General features: G+C 41.4%; 1 protein-coding gene across 1 annotated transcript in view; it reads right to left on the bottom strand.

The window, feature by feature from the left end:
• Positions 1–13,986, bottom strand: part of HSPA12A (heat shock protein family A (Hsp70) member 12A) — a 57,041-nt gene that overhangs the window by 11,474 nt on the left and 31,581 nt on the right. The window lies entirely within an intron of this gene.

The raw sequence follows: 13,986 nt of genomic DNA, 5'->3' as shown, positions 1-13,986 counted from the left end.
AAGACCATACCAAGATTTGCGTACAACGAAGGGTATTAGGCATCCTGCATACGTATTTTTGTATGTAAATAAATCTGTATACCCGCATATAGAGAGATCAATACTGACTTTATAGAATACAATGTATATGTGGTTTTTCTACATAGATCAGCAGAGATAGCACATCACTGTAGATACACACACACACACACACATATATATATACACATATTTCTACACACAGCACAGAATGGGGGAAGGAGAGATGATAAAGAAACATGAACACACACACACTGCTAGGGAGGAATGGAACAATGCAATTACTATAATACAAGCACTGAGATGAAGACATAGGAGGCTGTATCTGTCTCACCACTACAGCTGAGGGGAAAGGGACAGGAGGAAAACAGCATGCAGAGAAAGAGCACTGAAAACAGCAGGCAGTCAACACAAAGAAATGGTGATGCATTCACTAAAAATCTTAACTGTAAAAGTTTGGGAATTTCCTATCTTTTCCTTTTGTTCCTTTCCATCTGCCTCACTCCATGCCCATGCCCACTGCTGTCCAAGTCCTGCTGCAAGTAAGAGTAGAGATTTAGAAGATAACAGGCTTGATCAGGATGATCTAAGCAGTATCTCAGAATTTAACATTACACAGATTATTCTGGCGGTGGGACTGATGTATTACAAAGCTTTTGCCTATGGCAGCTTTCCGCAGGCTTTGTAACAGACCCACGTCCTGCCTGTACTCTGATAAGGAAATCTCCCTCGCCAGCAGTATAAACCCAGTCATCACTTATGAAACGTGAAGGAAGCAGACAGCAGTTTTCCCAAAAACAGCAAAAGTGAAAAACCCACCATGGAAATACAAAAATCCTGTTAGCATCAGAAAGTTCTTAAAAATCTTTCCAGAAGGTTGCTGCATTTATATACATCTGCAAGAAGCAAAGAAGAAGATGAAAAGAAATGGTGTCCCAAGCTCTCTGTCGGAGCACCAGGATTTCATACTTTGACAGAGGGACTTCCAGACTTTTACTTACTCTGGCATAAACAGGTCTCTGAGCTGGTGCTAGTGCACTGCTGTTCATTTGCCAAGATGCACCATCGCCAGCAAACCTCGGAATGCTTCAAAGCCTCAAGTACCGGGGCATGCATAACTCTGCCATCCAGACACAGGTGAATTCTTAACTTGGCACACTAGCTCTGCTGCTGCTGCCAGAGATGTGTCACTGTACGAGAGCCATAGCTGACCACAGATACATTCCTGATTCTCTGCACAGAGTAGGCTGCCAAGTGTTAGCCTAACTTGAAATTAGCAAATACTGAGGTCTGGACTGTGACTCAGTATAACAGTCTGAACATTTCCAGAGAGCTAAATTACATATGTTCAATGTGCAGAATTATCATCACTACAGATTAAAAGATGATATTTCTAAAGCCCAGCCCCGCATGTCATGATGCCCAGTGAAAAAAAGCAATTCATGATTTTTTATTTTCGTAAATACTGTAATTTGTATGGCCTTAAAGGCAGTGTTATAGTAGAATATTCCACATAGTTTGAGCCTTTTTAAAAGGTGCAATGAAAGCCATGAGATAGGCCTAAATGAAAAGCTCCCAGCTCTGAAAGTCACCATAATCAGAAGCATCAACATTTACTCTTTGATATTTTCTAACACTGCCAGGCAGAAGGCTGCTGTTCACTGCGCTCTGTTAGGCTACACTCATTACACAGAGCTGACCACAGAATGAATAGTATATAAGGAAATATCCCAGAATGAAGCACAGAATGGTTTGGGTTGGAAGGGACCTTAAAGACCATCCAGTTCCAACCCCCTGCCATGGGCAGGGACACCTCCCACCAGGTCAGGTTGCTCAAAGCCCCATCTAGCCTGGCCTTGAGCACTTCCAGAGATGGGGCATCCACAAATATGGGGTCACAGACAAGGTACAAAGCACATTTCCTATTACTTTCCTTTCAAACTATTGAAAATTATTTAGATTCTTAGGTTATAAAGTTAGATTTTTTTCCCCCTCGAAGGTATGTATTAGACATCCTGTTATATTAGATACATTAGACATCCTTTTACAGGCAAACAAGGAAAAAAAAGTATCCCATTATGATCCATAACAAAAAAAAATACACCTTACACAAAGTGTAATCATTTCTTTGAGCTGTATAATTGCTTAAAAGAACTGACACTAAAAGTCTTAATCAGTGGAAAGAAAAACAACTGTGTACAGAAAATAGTACTCCATCCGTTGAATTTAAGATGCTGATTTATTAATAGAATAATATGTTAACTGGAGTCAGTCCCATCAATTTTGGGACTTTATTGCCTTGAGCTTCACCTGCCTGGAAATCCTCTCTCTCCCTCTAATGTATATCCATTTCCTCTTTACTCAAAAAACTTCAGAGCCAAACTCTGAATACTAAAACTTTTGAAATGTCACTGCTGACTGATGAGAGGGCTGAGAGGCTCTCAGCTCACACTGCGGCTTCTTCCATTGTCAGACAGCGTATAAGCTTGCTTTTCTGTACACACCAGCCCACTTTCAATCACTTCTGAAGCTTCTACCCTTCCATCGAGTTTGTGTGGTAACACAGGCAGGCCCACGTACTCACACAGCACGGCTGCACGGACCCGGCCTGCCTGTGGAACCAGAGCATCAGAAAGGGCCAAACATGCAGAACACAAGCACAGAGCACAACTGCAGAGATAAACATCCTGCGCTGTCTTGTGCTGACTTCCCAGAAACTTTTCTCTATCTAAAAGGGATGTATCTGAGTTAAGCTAAACAAAAACTAGACCTTTTGGTCCCTGATCTGTATGGAGGTTTACAGCGCAGCTGTCAAACCCCTCTGAAGCTGGGGCCAGTTCCTAGGCTGCTACTCTTGCAGATCTGACACTGGATTGGACTTGTCAGGCTAGGAATGTATTATTCAACTCACCTGGAGGCTACACGAACTGGACAAACCACTGAGTCTTGACTGTGCCACGGGCCCTCTGTCCCCTACCCACCCTGTGGCTATGCACAGAACCAAGCAGCGAAAGGTCGGCATCCGCTGCCACCCGCTCTTAGACAGGTGCTCCAGCAGCTCGGAGAGCTGCCCGTTCACACGAGCAGAGTGCGAATCTCTAACTGTATTCCAAATGAAAAGGCAGAGACTGTTCTAAAGACTTCCCAAGTTCACACAGGGAGCTAGCACTGAAATCAGGAATTCATTCAATTTGAATGGAACGGACAAGAATGCATGACCCCAAATTCTAAGCAGGACCCTAAACATTACCCAAAAGCTTGGTTTTGAACTTTTCCAGATACAGACAACCAATATACATTTCCAGAACCCCATTGGTACCATTGTCTTCAGAGATGGAGTCCCCACTCTGACCGAACCACCTATCTTCAGAAGTACCAGGCTGCTCAGACTGGAATATATCTACGGCATTTTAACAACTATTGGTACATTGGAAAAAACATCAGGTTAAGGACCAAATTACAGGTCCTACAATGGATCCATGCTAGTTTTCACCAGAAGAGTCTTAACTTGTTCATCTCTGAAATGCACAGCCCTGCCTTGATTATGTTCTGCAGCACAGGAGGTGGGGGAGATGGAAGTATGAAATGATAAAAACAGAAAAAAAGGATGCATTTTACTGCACACATACAGGACTAGATTCACATGGTTCTTGAGCCAGAATGTTATGTTAACATATGCAGAAAAGCCTCAAATGGTTGAAATGTGTCCGTAGGTAATACAAAGAAACATCATTATGGCAAAAAGTGGTGCAAACGTGTATTAACCTCACCAAAGCCTGTGAAAAAAGGCTCAAACTACAAAAGAGAAATGGTTAAGAGTCTGTATGGCTCGCTCATAGCTTGACTCTGGCCAGTGGTAGGTCCCTTTTGGAGCAGCTGGAGCTGGCTCTGCTCTGACCCAGGACAGCTGCTGGGCTCTGCTCACAGTGGCCACCCCTGCAGCCCCCCACTACCAAACCCTCGCCACGTAAACCCAATACAGAGCAAACATTTATTTCTTCACATGCCAGCTAGCACGTGCAAAAGCTGCAGGGACAGCAACATCCCAGTTCCCTGGTGGGATGGCTTCAGTGGCGACACTGATTTCAGAAGCTCATGCTGCCCCAGCCTTGGGTCCTTGTTCAGCTTTCAGTTGGCCACTTCCACCAAGTACGTTACTCTATTCACTTCTGAAGCAGCCCTGTCGAATAGATGAGCGTAACAATCCGTTCTTCTGCGTGGCAGAAAGAATTTTCAAACCTGTTATTCCCCTAACACCATAGTTGTAGGCCTCAGAGATAAATTTCAGAAGTTGGATCCCATGAAATAACTTTGTAAAGATAATGTGGTTCCTTAGGCAATGAAGCCCTGCAGGACAACATCATTCAGCCAGAAAAACAGAAGCTGTGAATTAGCATCAACATTTTTGTATTTTGCAAGATATTTATTATAATTAGTAACAATAGGAAAGCCATGATTGCAAGTTAAGCATCGTGCAGCCTGCATGAAGAAAGTACTGCATGACTGAATCCAGGCAATTTCCAACTGCTGTTTTGTGTTAAGAGCCTTGTGAAATTTACACTGTTTAAACTAATCAGTTCATTGTGTTAACAGATTCACGATAAAACCAGCCACTTAGTGCCTCGGTAAGTGAGCTCTTCTCTAATCCTCCTCCTTTTTCACTAGCTAACACTTTCTTCAGTTCTGTAGCATCAAACTGGGATGCCACAAATAAATGACTGAGATCTAATTACACAGGCAGAGCATGCCAGGACAGAAGATGAGCAACACTGGAAAAGAGTCTCAGCTTTATCACCGAGAGGCTTGTAAGGGGGAGCTGGGTCGGCAGGCAGCGGGGCTAGGGGATGTCACAAAGCTGCATCAAAAGCACAGTTCATACAGTTTTGCTGTATCTTTAGCCTTGACGCTTAAGAAGCCTTCACCAAAAAAAAGCGTGAAAATCGCTACGCCATCACATACACCTATGCTCTGCCTTAGTCTTCAGAATGACGAGAATACAGCAGGACAGTAAGTAACTTGTGAATAAACACGACAGAGCAAGGACAGGCAACCCTAGTAGTTCAGGCAACTTATCTGCTCAAAGACAGATTCTTAAAATTGCTCAACGGTCACAGAGGAAATATGACGTTCAAATGCACCCAGATTCCTCTTAAGGACCACAGCAGAGTGAAGAGACTGGGTTTTCCAAAGGCAGGAGGAAGAGCTGCTGGGGGCTCCACTCCCTTGGAAAGTTCATCCTCAGGATTTAAGAGCCTAGATGAAAACTGAGAAACAACTTCTTTTTTCCTCTCACTTTTTTAAATACTGTAGACACTGTGTTTGGGTGGTGGTTGATCCTATAAAGATCTGATATTTACAATGTCAGAGATACTTGATGCTTTACAGAACCAAGACCTTTTTGCTTTCACTTAAACGTCATTTGCTATACATGCATACGTATGTATAAAAATGCATATATTTTCACACTACTGCCTGTTGACCTAAAACTAGGTTTGTAGAACAGGCTGTCCTTCGTCCTAGTCTATTCTGGTGCCACTGATAATATTTTACATTTCAGAAGTGAAAACATTAGGAATAATTATCACGCTACAGAATTCTTTCTGTGTCAGCTTCCCCGTCTGCATAGTTAAGTGCTAGGACAGAGATATTAATCTCTTGGTGAGAAAACTGCTTGAGAGAGCACAAATGAAATCTCGGGTTATGGTAAAAACATTAGAAACTTCACTTGGCAGAAAAAGGAAGTACAAATTATGAAAGATAACAAACCTAAAAGCCAACCAGTTCAATGGAGGGGGCCCAAAATTGTAAATTAAGAGACCCCTGGAATAGTTTTCATTTATTCATTTTGCACTAACGTAAGTGATTAAGTAATGTGAAAGACATAGACAGACAAACCTGTGTAATTTGGCCTTTAAATGGTCCTTGGGATTTTGGAATTCTACCGAGACCTCTCTTTGAGGACCCACATATCTTCCTTTCTGCCTTGATGAAGCAGAAACTGTTACTATATATTTACACAATTTTCCCTTGCTTTTAAAATACCAAAGCGTAGGCTTTTCAGTGCTTTATGCACTCCTAGTGCCCGCCTATACAAGAAGCTCTAGGCACAGCAGCTAATCCACAGAAAATTCACAGCCTTCATACAGCCTTCACTTCAAGGGTAGAACTCACAAGCTATGAACTCCTGTGAAGGAATTTTTACAGTGACATCCTCTATCCTGCTAGAAATCAGGACAGATAAGGTACCTCACACTTGCACACTTATATGGGGTTGGTGAACATTGCCAAATGATATAAATTAACAAGCTTATGCATGGGTATGTTTGTTGAAGGGATAAGAGGCTTAGATTAGTGTTTATTTCTGATTACTTAGGTTTGTGATGGAAGACACTTGCATAACCAACTTCAAAAAGTTGAGATGAAAATATATAATCGCTGTGTAAACTATTATTGTTGTTCTCAATGCCAAAGAAACCACTGGAATCACTTACAGCCCTCAATTACAACACGAACTGAGAAATAACAATGAAGCACGTATTCACAATTGCGAATTTCCATGAGTAATGGCTACAAAATGAACTCTGTAAAGGTTATAAAATGAGCACTTTTGGACCCATCAGTTCAAGAGAAACGTGGAGAAGCTGGAGAGGGTTCAAGGAGGCCTACTAAGAGAACACGTTCTGTAAAGAGAGACTTTAGGAGCTGGGTTTGTTTAGTCTGGTGAAGAGGAGGTCAAGGAGCAGCCTAATAGCTGCCTGCAACCGTTTGAAGGGCATTTAGAGATAGCCTAACACAACTTTTCTCAACAGCAACATAGTGCAACTTGCAAAGTTCGAACTGCGTATTCCAAAAAGCCCTTTTCACTAGGAAGGCGATGCCACATTAGAACAGTTGCCGAGAGAGGCATCTCTGTCCCGGGAGATTTTTTAAAACTTGCCTAAACAAAGCCACTGCTGACCTGCTGTTGGCAGTATCCCTGCTTCAAGTGAAAGTCAGACTAGATGATCTCCAAACACTTCCAATGAATGCTTCTATGATTCTAAAATGGTGCAGATACCATATGCTGAGAAAGACCAACACTGCTGGTATGAGTGTTTCCCAAAGACCTACACCCTTTCTCATTTCTTGTCTTTGTGAATGCTGCATCAAATCCCTGCCAGTATCCCTGAGTGGAAGCCTTCTGGATCTGACAGTACGACAGCAGAATCAGACTCACTGTAACAAGCCCACAATTATTCAGGACCTCACAGAGTTCTGTACGAAGTTCAGTCATCTTTGCAATTAGAGAGTCTCCTGGGATCAAAAGGAAACATTCCTTGCACTATGCTTTTTTTTATATGAAGGCTACACTTTTTATGTCTGAAAACATAAAAAACACAGCTGTCCTAAGAGGTCCTGGAGCCTTAAACCACAGCCATTTTAAGACTATTTTAAAAAATGATTTAATACAGAGAAAACTATCGATTTGATGCATCGAGAATGCAGAAGTTGAGTTTAAAACACTAATACAATTTAACCCCCAAAATTCTGCCTCAGTCCTGTGCCTTTTCAGGGAGGGAAATTCAATTCCTAATTAATTCATTTTCTTATATTTGGTTGTGGAGGACATATGGTCTTGTTCTTAAAAGCACAAGAAAACAAATCTTGAAGCTCAATTGTTTTGTATTCATATATATGTATACATATATATATATATATATATATGTATATATATTGCTTCCCATATAACATTTTACAAATAATTCAGGCCGAATTTGGGGAAACAATCCCCTAAAGCAAACATATCAATTTCTGAGTATCCAGCTCAATATCCAAGTACAGGTTCAGAACAGAGCTATTACTGAATTTGTTGGAATGGTAGGTGCTGGGACTCTAAAACATCAAGGCTGGCTATCTATGATACACATACCAGATCATGCTACTTAGCAAGCTGTTTTGGACCAAAGCAAAATCCATTTGATATTACATTTCTGCTTACTAAACTATTAATAAAGCTAATCCTATGATAAGAAGTAAAGTGCACCCTGTAATGTTGGTCCCTCATACCAGCTGTTCAGAAACCATGGCATTATCTCACTCTGAAAAGCAAGAAGATAAATGTGGCACCTGGAACTGTAATGAAGCGTGACTTTTACTTTCAGCATGCTCTTTGAATAATGAATTTTGTGAAGCAGTATTGGCTACAGTCAGAACTTCTGCATTTATGTGGTCACTGGTTAGATGCAGCGATTTGTTACAGATGGCTAGGCTGTCTCACTCTGATAGATGCCTTCGCTAAGCATGGTCAGACTGCCTCGATTTGTCTTGCTTGGGGTTGTTGTTACCTGGCCATGAGTAGAACTTGTCTGGATGCCCTACCTGTGCATTTCTATACTTTAGATCATACACATTACTTTTACAGTTTATAATATTTGCAACCTGAACTTGGAATTCTTTGGGCCTGTAAGGGCTATTTGATTCCACTACCAAAACCCATATTTATCAGGCCTTCTGAACTTTGTATAATTTCCCTTTTTTCACTTATAAAACAATAAAATGCACTAAATCTAGGATATAACACAAGCCTTTGAAACTCCTAAAATACATCACGTAAACCAGAGAAGGAAGAAAAGCAGGCAGTCTCAAGGGCTTCTGGTCTCCATGAAGTACTAGGCAAGAAAACATGGAGCTCTCCTAGGCAGTGGGAGCAAAAAGGGTACTGAAAACAGTTGAACTCCTATAAGTGATGCTAACAGAACCATAAAAATATTGAAAGAATACAGTATTCACTATGTAAGTATTACAAGGATTAAGACCACACTTCTAGTCAAAATATTAAGATAAATGTCTTCTTGCAGAAAACAACATGTTGTAGGATATCCAATACTGATAAAAAGGGCTCCCCTCTGTCACACCTCTCTCAAAGAGAGAGAAAGTCCTTTAACTGGCTTGTCTTAGTTCAAAAACCTCAGAAAATTTACAATTCAAAATCGTACCCTGACAGCAGAATATCACCCCGTTCCAAAACTAGCAGGCATGTTCTACAACTCAAAGAAAAAGGCCCTTGGAAAAATCTTGAATTATTTTACACCTATCAGACTGTCCATGCAGAATATGAGCAAATCATGCAGAAATGTGTGCAAGCTGTTTAACCTCAAGTTATGCTTTCATTGATAAAAAAATCTTTGCTTGTAGAAGGAATGTTGGTCATTTGTTTACTTCTCAAAGGAAAAAACAGACAAAAAAACAATCAACAACAACAACAACAAAAAAAAACATGCTGAACTCTCCAAGGAAGAGATTTTAGGCTTTTACAGACTAGTCCTAAGGTCTCAGTGTTCTGCCCTGGCAAAGGTGAGAGATGGAAATCAGAGATAAAAGCATAGAGAAGTGTGTGTATTGCAACTGTGGGAGGGTCTGGGAAGAGGGCCAAGAGAAACTGCCACTGTTTTACCCCCTTAGTCTTTGATTCCTCTCTTTCGCCACTGCTTTATCTCTCGAAAAATCCTCCAAAGCCTGTATGATTCCCATACAGCTTTAAGAGGTGAGGAGGTGACTGTGCTGCTGCAGCACGTTTACTCAGAGCCAAAACTGCAACAAGCCCAGAGAACGCAGAGGAACAAGGGAAGGTGGAGAGTCATGAACTTTTACAGAAGTTTGCAGACACGGACTCTCAACAAGAAACTCTAAGAAACTTTCGGACCCTGTGGGGCTACAGAGACTGAAGGAGATGAGGAGTTTTAAGACCCTGTAGAATTTATGTTTACATCTATCTAGATACATACTGTAAAGGTACAACTTGCTCTGCCCTTGCCCTGCACCACCTCCAATTCAGTCACTCCATGATAAATGTAACAAAGCTCGACTCTTTTGACGTGCAGCTACTCCAGCAAGCTCGTGAGCTTGGGCTCAGATCTGCACCAGCCAGTCACTGGAACTGTGATTGCTCTCAGAGCTCACATCTATTTTCAATAGACTGCGCAGAGACGGCTGCCACATCTCCCAGCAGCACATAAGTGCACCCAAAACTTCAAACATGCTATTCTTAATGCTTTTTGATGCAGTCACAAAGCATCTATCCCTGTTATAAGCCTCCTGCTTTTCTGTTCTTCCATTGCACTGGCATCTGCTTCACTAGGAGGAGGTACATCCATACACCTTCAGTGGGAACAGAGGAAATATTCTGGCTGCCTTTTACCAACTACTGGGAGTAGTGGTGTGAAAATTCAGGTGCCACTTCGCTCTCTGTGGCAGACTGCAGAGACAACTGCCCTGAATCTCTCCCAATTAAAAAGATTCTGCTGCCCCTATCAAGGCAGAAAGTGAGGGCTTGCATATCCACAGCAATGGTATCTGTTCTCCGCTGCCTTCAGGAGATGTCCACTGAAAATGAATTTCTAGAAGCAGCTGCTTCCCAGACAGAAACGAAGTTGAAGAAGTACTACCATTTCTTTATGGCGTGATGACAGGATTACTTCTTTTGCTATCTTAAATCCAAAAACGTCCTCCTCTAATTACACTTCCCTTTTCTAGGAAGGAACTCTGTAGTTTGCGGAGAAAGGACACTCAGGGGTTTTAAGTGGGCCGGATGAGCAGATGTCCAAGTGGAATGGTCTGGAAACTAACGGGCAGGCTTTGAGGAGGGAAAAAAATCACATTTGGTCTCAGAAGTCTAGACATGTCCTATACCTGAATTTAGGGTAAGGTTTGATGTGCACATAAATCTACCTCAAAGGTATCAGTGGAATGATATTTTAACAGATTTAAACTCAGATATTTACACTAACCTCACCACCATCACTTATATCCAAGTGCTGTTCTTAAAAATATCAATTAGCTCCTGCTTTTAGAGCAGCAGCAGAAGAGGAAATAAGCAAATGAAACAACAGTAATCTCTGTAATCCCAGGTAGTAGACAAAGTTTTCTACTTGGAAGAATCCTGGATCTCTTACAAGGTAAGGAACAACAGCAAGCCTCTGAAATGAGCCATATTTTTCTTTACACAGCAGGCTACACAACCCCTCCGATGACTTCCTTTTGTTGTGCTCCTGCCCTTCCATTCCTCCAAAATTTTCACTGGTATCAAGCCAACAAATAAATCCAAATCGGTGTTACTGAAGGTGACCCACACATCACTGAACAACAACTTGCTGAGGCTGTAGGAAGGTACACGGGACCACAGAGGCACCAAGTCCATACTTCCACTAGGGCGATGTAGAAGCCTGCCCCCAAATGCTTGTTGCAATAGACCACATTTATTTATGCCGTAAATGGAAGCATATCGCCAAGTGGCATCATCAAGATTTTTTTTGCTGCACTACATTGTATTCCCCAAGGTGCAGAGAACATTAGTTGCAAGTTTTATGACTAGCATGCATTAGAAAAATTAAGTCATTAAATTCTCATAAGCTTTTCAAATTTTCATGTTATATTATTGCAGAAATGCTTTTTGTACCACAGGCATGCATTGGTTACCACAACAGGGAAGCCCAACTCCTCCTGCTTAAGTATCTTCGTAGTGTTTTATGTCGTCTGTCTCCCTTGCTCAAAATAACCTATTTTTAGGTCTTTATGGCTCAGGCTGATTTTATTAAAGAGACACAAATGGCCTTTACTGAGAGTTGTTTTGCCAAGAAAACTATATGCTAACTATAGCTTTCTGTAAGTGGCATCTTACTTTTTTTTAACCGGTGCTTTCACCTTTTGGCTTAATATTTTTTGCCACAGTTTCCACATTCAGCTATTTCTTTTCTCTGTCTTGTAGTACAATACTGGCACCTAAGATGTCTTTTAGACCGATCATTTATCCTCCTTCACTGTCCTTTCTACGAACTTAGTATAAATAATCCTACCCATTTATTTTAGACCAAGTCCACACTGATTTACATTTGTTTGTGGACTTAGCGCACTCCCCTACTAAACTGCTGATTGTAGCTTAAAGCCTTTTGACTGGAAACTCCCATCTAGCACAGCCTTTCCTTCAGATGGAGGAAAGACTCTGATTTCCCACTATTTCCATCAGTTTCAGTGTCCTTCCAGAAAATTTTTAAGATCCTGAGAAACATGTACCCCTGCTGTGTGTAACATTCACGTTTCTTCACACAACTGAGGAGATTCTACCTCATAGGGACAACCGCTGGAGGAGAGGGTCTGGATGTTATGTATCTCAAGGAAGATACAGACAACTTTATATGGCAGACACAGATCCATCTACCCACTTGGACCTAGAGTGCTAGGAAAACCTATTTTACTTGCTTAGCAAAATAAAAAGAAAACCTGCAAAAATTCCAACTTGTGACTCAGAAGTGGCAAAGAAAAAAATTACAGAACTGGATTAGCAGATGGTTTTGTCAACTGCCTCTGCCTTCATGTGGACCTGGCTGGGTAATTAAAATGTGTAAACTGAGATCAATTAGTACACATTTCCCACTGTGCTGAGCTCCCACTGTGTAGATTTGCACTCCTTGATTAATCATAGCTACAAGATGCAGAATCCTTCCAAACATATCCCTTCATAAACATTTTAATCCTTATGATTAAGAAGATCTTAATACCACAAAAATGAAAGCATAGACTCCAGAGAACCTCAGAAGCTACAAATAATCAGGACTCTTGATACATTAACACACTTCTGTCTCTTTTGCCTCCACTAAATGCTCTTTTAAAGAAATCATCAGCTTCCCAGTGCTACTTATGCCTGAACACCATTGGCTTTTTATGTAGTTTATAGCAAGTATAAACTACAAAAATATATTCTGTCCCTAGACACAGAAACGAACTTCAGTTGCAAAAGCTTTACAAACCAAAAAATACAACGCTTAAAGAAGCTTAGCTTAATTTCACGTTGTTTCACAGACACCAAACAGGTTAAGTCCCTCTAGTTTTTTTTGATCAAACGAAGAGGGGAAATGACCGAACTGCGAGAGCACATCCAAGCTCATAGCCTACATTTTAAAGGACCTTTGGGTCACCGAGTTTTTCCCTCGGCATCACTCACTGGTGTCTGTAGGTCGGGCCTACAACGCAGGCTGCTTTGCTCCGTTGCGCTGAGGGGCGGTTTAGGTAGCAGATGCTGGCAAGGAGCCCGGTGCTACTTCAGGAATCCGTAAATAGCCCGGCACGGGGCCGTTGCTCCCACTACCATCTCCATATATGGTGGAAATGGGACCTAAACTCATTTTTCTTGCTGTTTGTACGAAAATCCTGACAGAGCAGCTAGGCACAGCTGCTGCTTCTAGGTCAACATTATCAGAGGTTTCTCAAACCACAGCACATCTCGCACAACCGGATAAGCAGAACTGCACTAAGTGACAGGAGAGATACCATTAATGCATTTTACTGTCCTTTAATTAAAGCTACTCATTCATCAGTTATATTTTTACTTTACACTGTTACAGCTCTCATTAGGTGCAACTAGACTCCACGGGAAGTCTCCGTATTTGTCCCGACATCTCCATTGTCTCCAGCTTCCTGCCTCTCAGAAAGTCCCTCTCTTAGAGGACAGCACACACTGCAATACAAGCTAGGAAGGCCATAATTATTTTAACCTCTTCTTTCTCTCTCTCTCCCCCCCTAAAATGAAAGAAAAATCAATGCCTTCCAAAAGGTAGATTCATTTCTGTTAGAAATATCTGACGACAGAACAAACATGCGCATCTGAGACAACAGTGGGCGGAAAAGAAGAAAAAAAAAAAGTTGTGCTATTTTTATTACAGGCTGCAGAGATTTACAAAACGCAGAGCCCATGCAGGTAGCTCCAAGTGAGCCCTTCTAAGCCAGAGTCTCATTTCATCTGGAAGACATGGCTTACTTGCTCCTCCTAACTGGTTTCAAGACAGACAGAATCTAAAACATCCCTTTTTCCAAAAAAATACTGTAGATAAGAATAAATGGTAATCATCGGTATATAGGAACACTGGGTCACACTGAAATTTAGCCTAAAACATCATCTTGGAGATATTCCAATGTCCAGAAAGTGACATTTCACAG

The sequence above is a fragment of the Cygnus atratus genome, chromosome 7 (genome assembly GCF_013377495.2).
Source record: "Cygnus atratus isolate AKBS03 ecotype Queensland, Australia chromosome 7, CAtr_DNAZoo_HiC_assembly, whole genome shotgun sequence".
NCBI lineage: Eukaryota > Metazoa > Chordata > Aves > Anseriformes > Anatidae > Cygnus > Cygnus atratus.
Note: the sequence above shows the minus strand (reverse complement) of the source record. Positions and strands in the feature narration are given on the sequence as shown.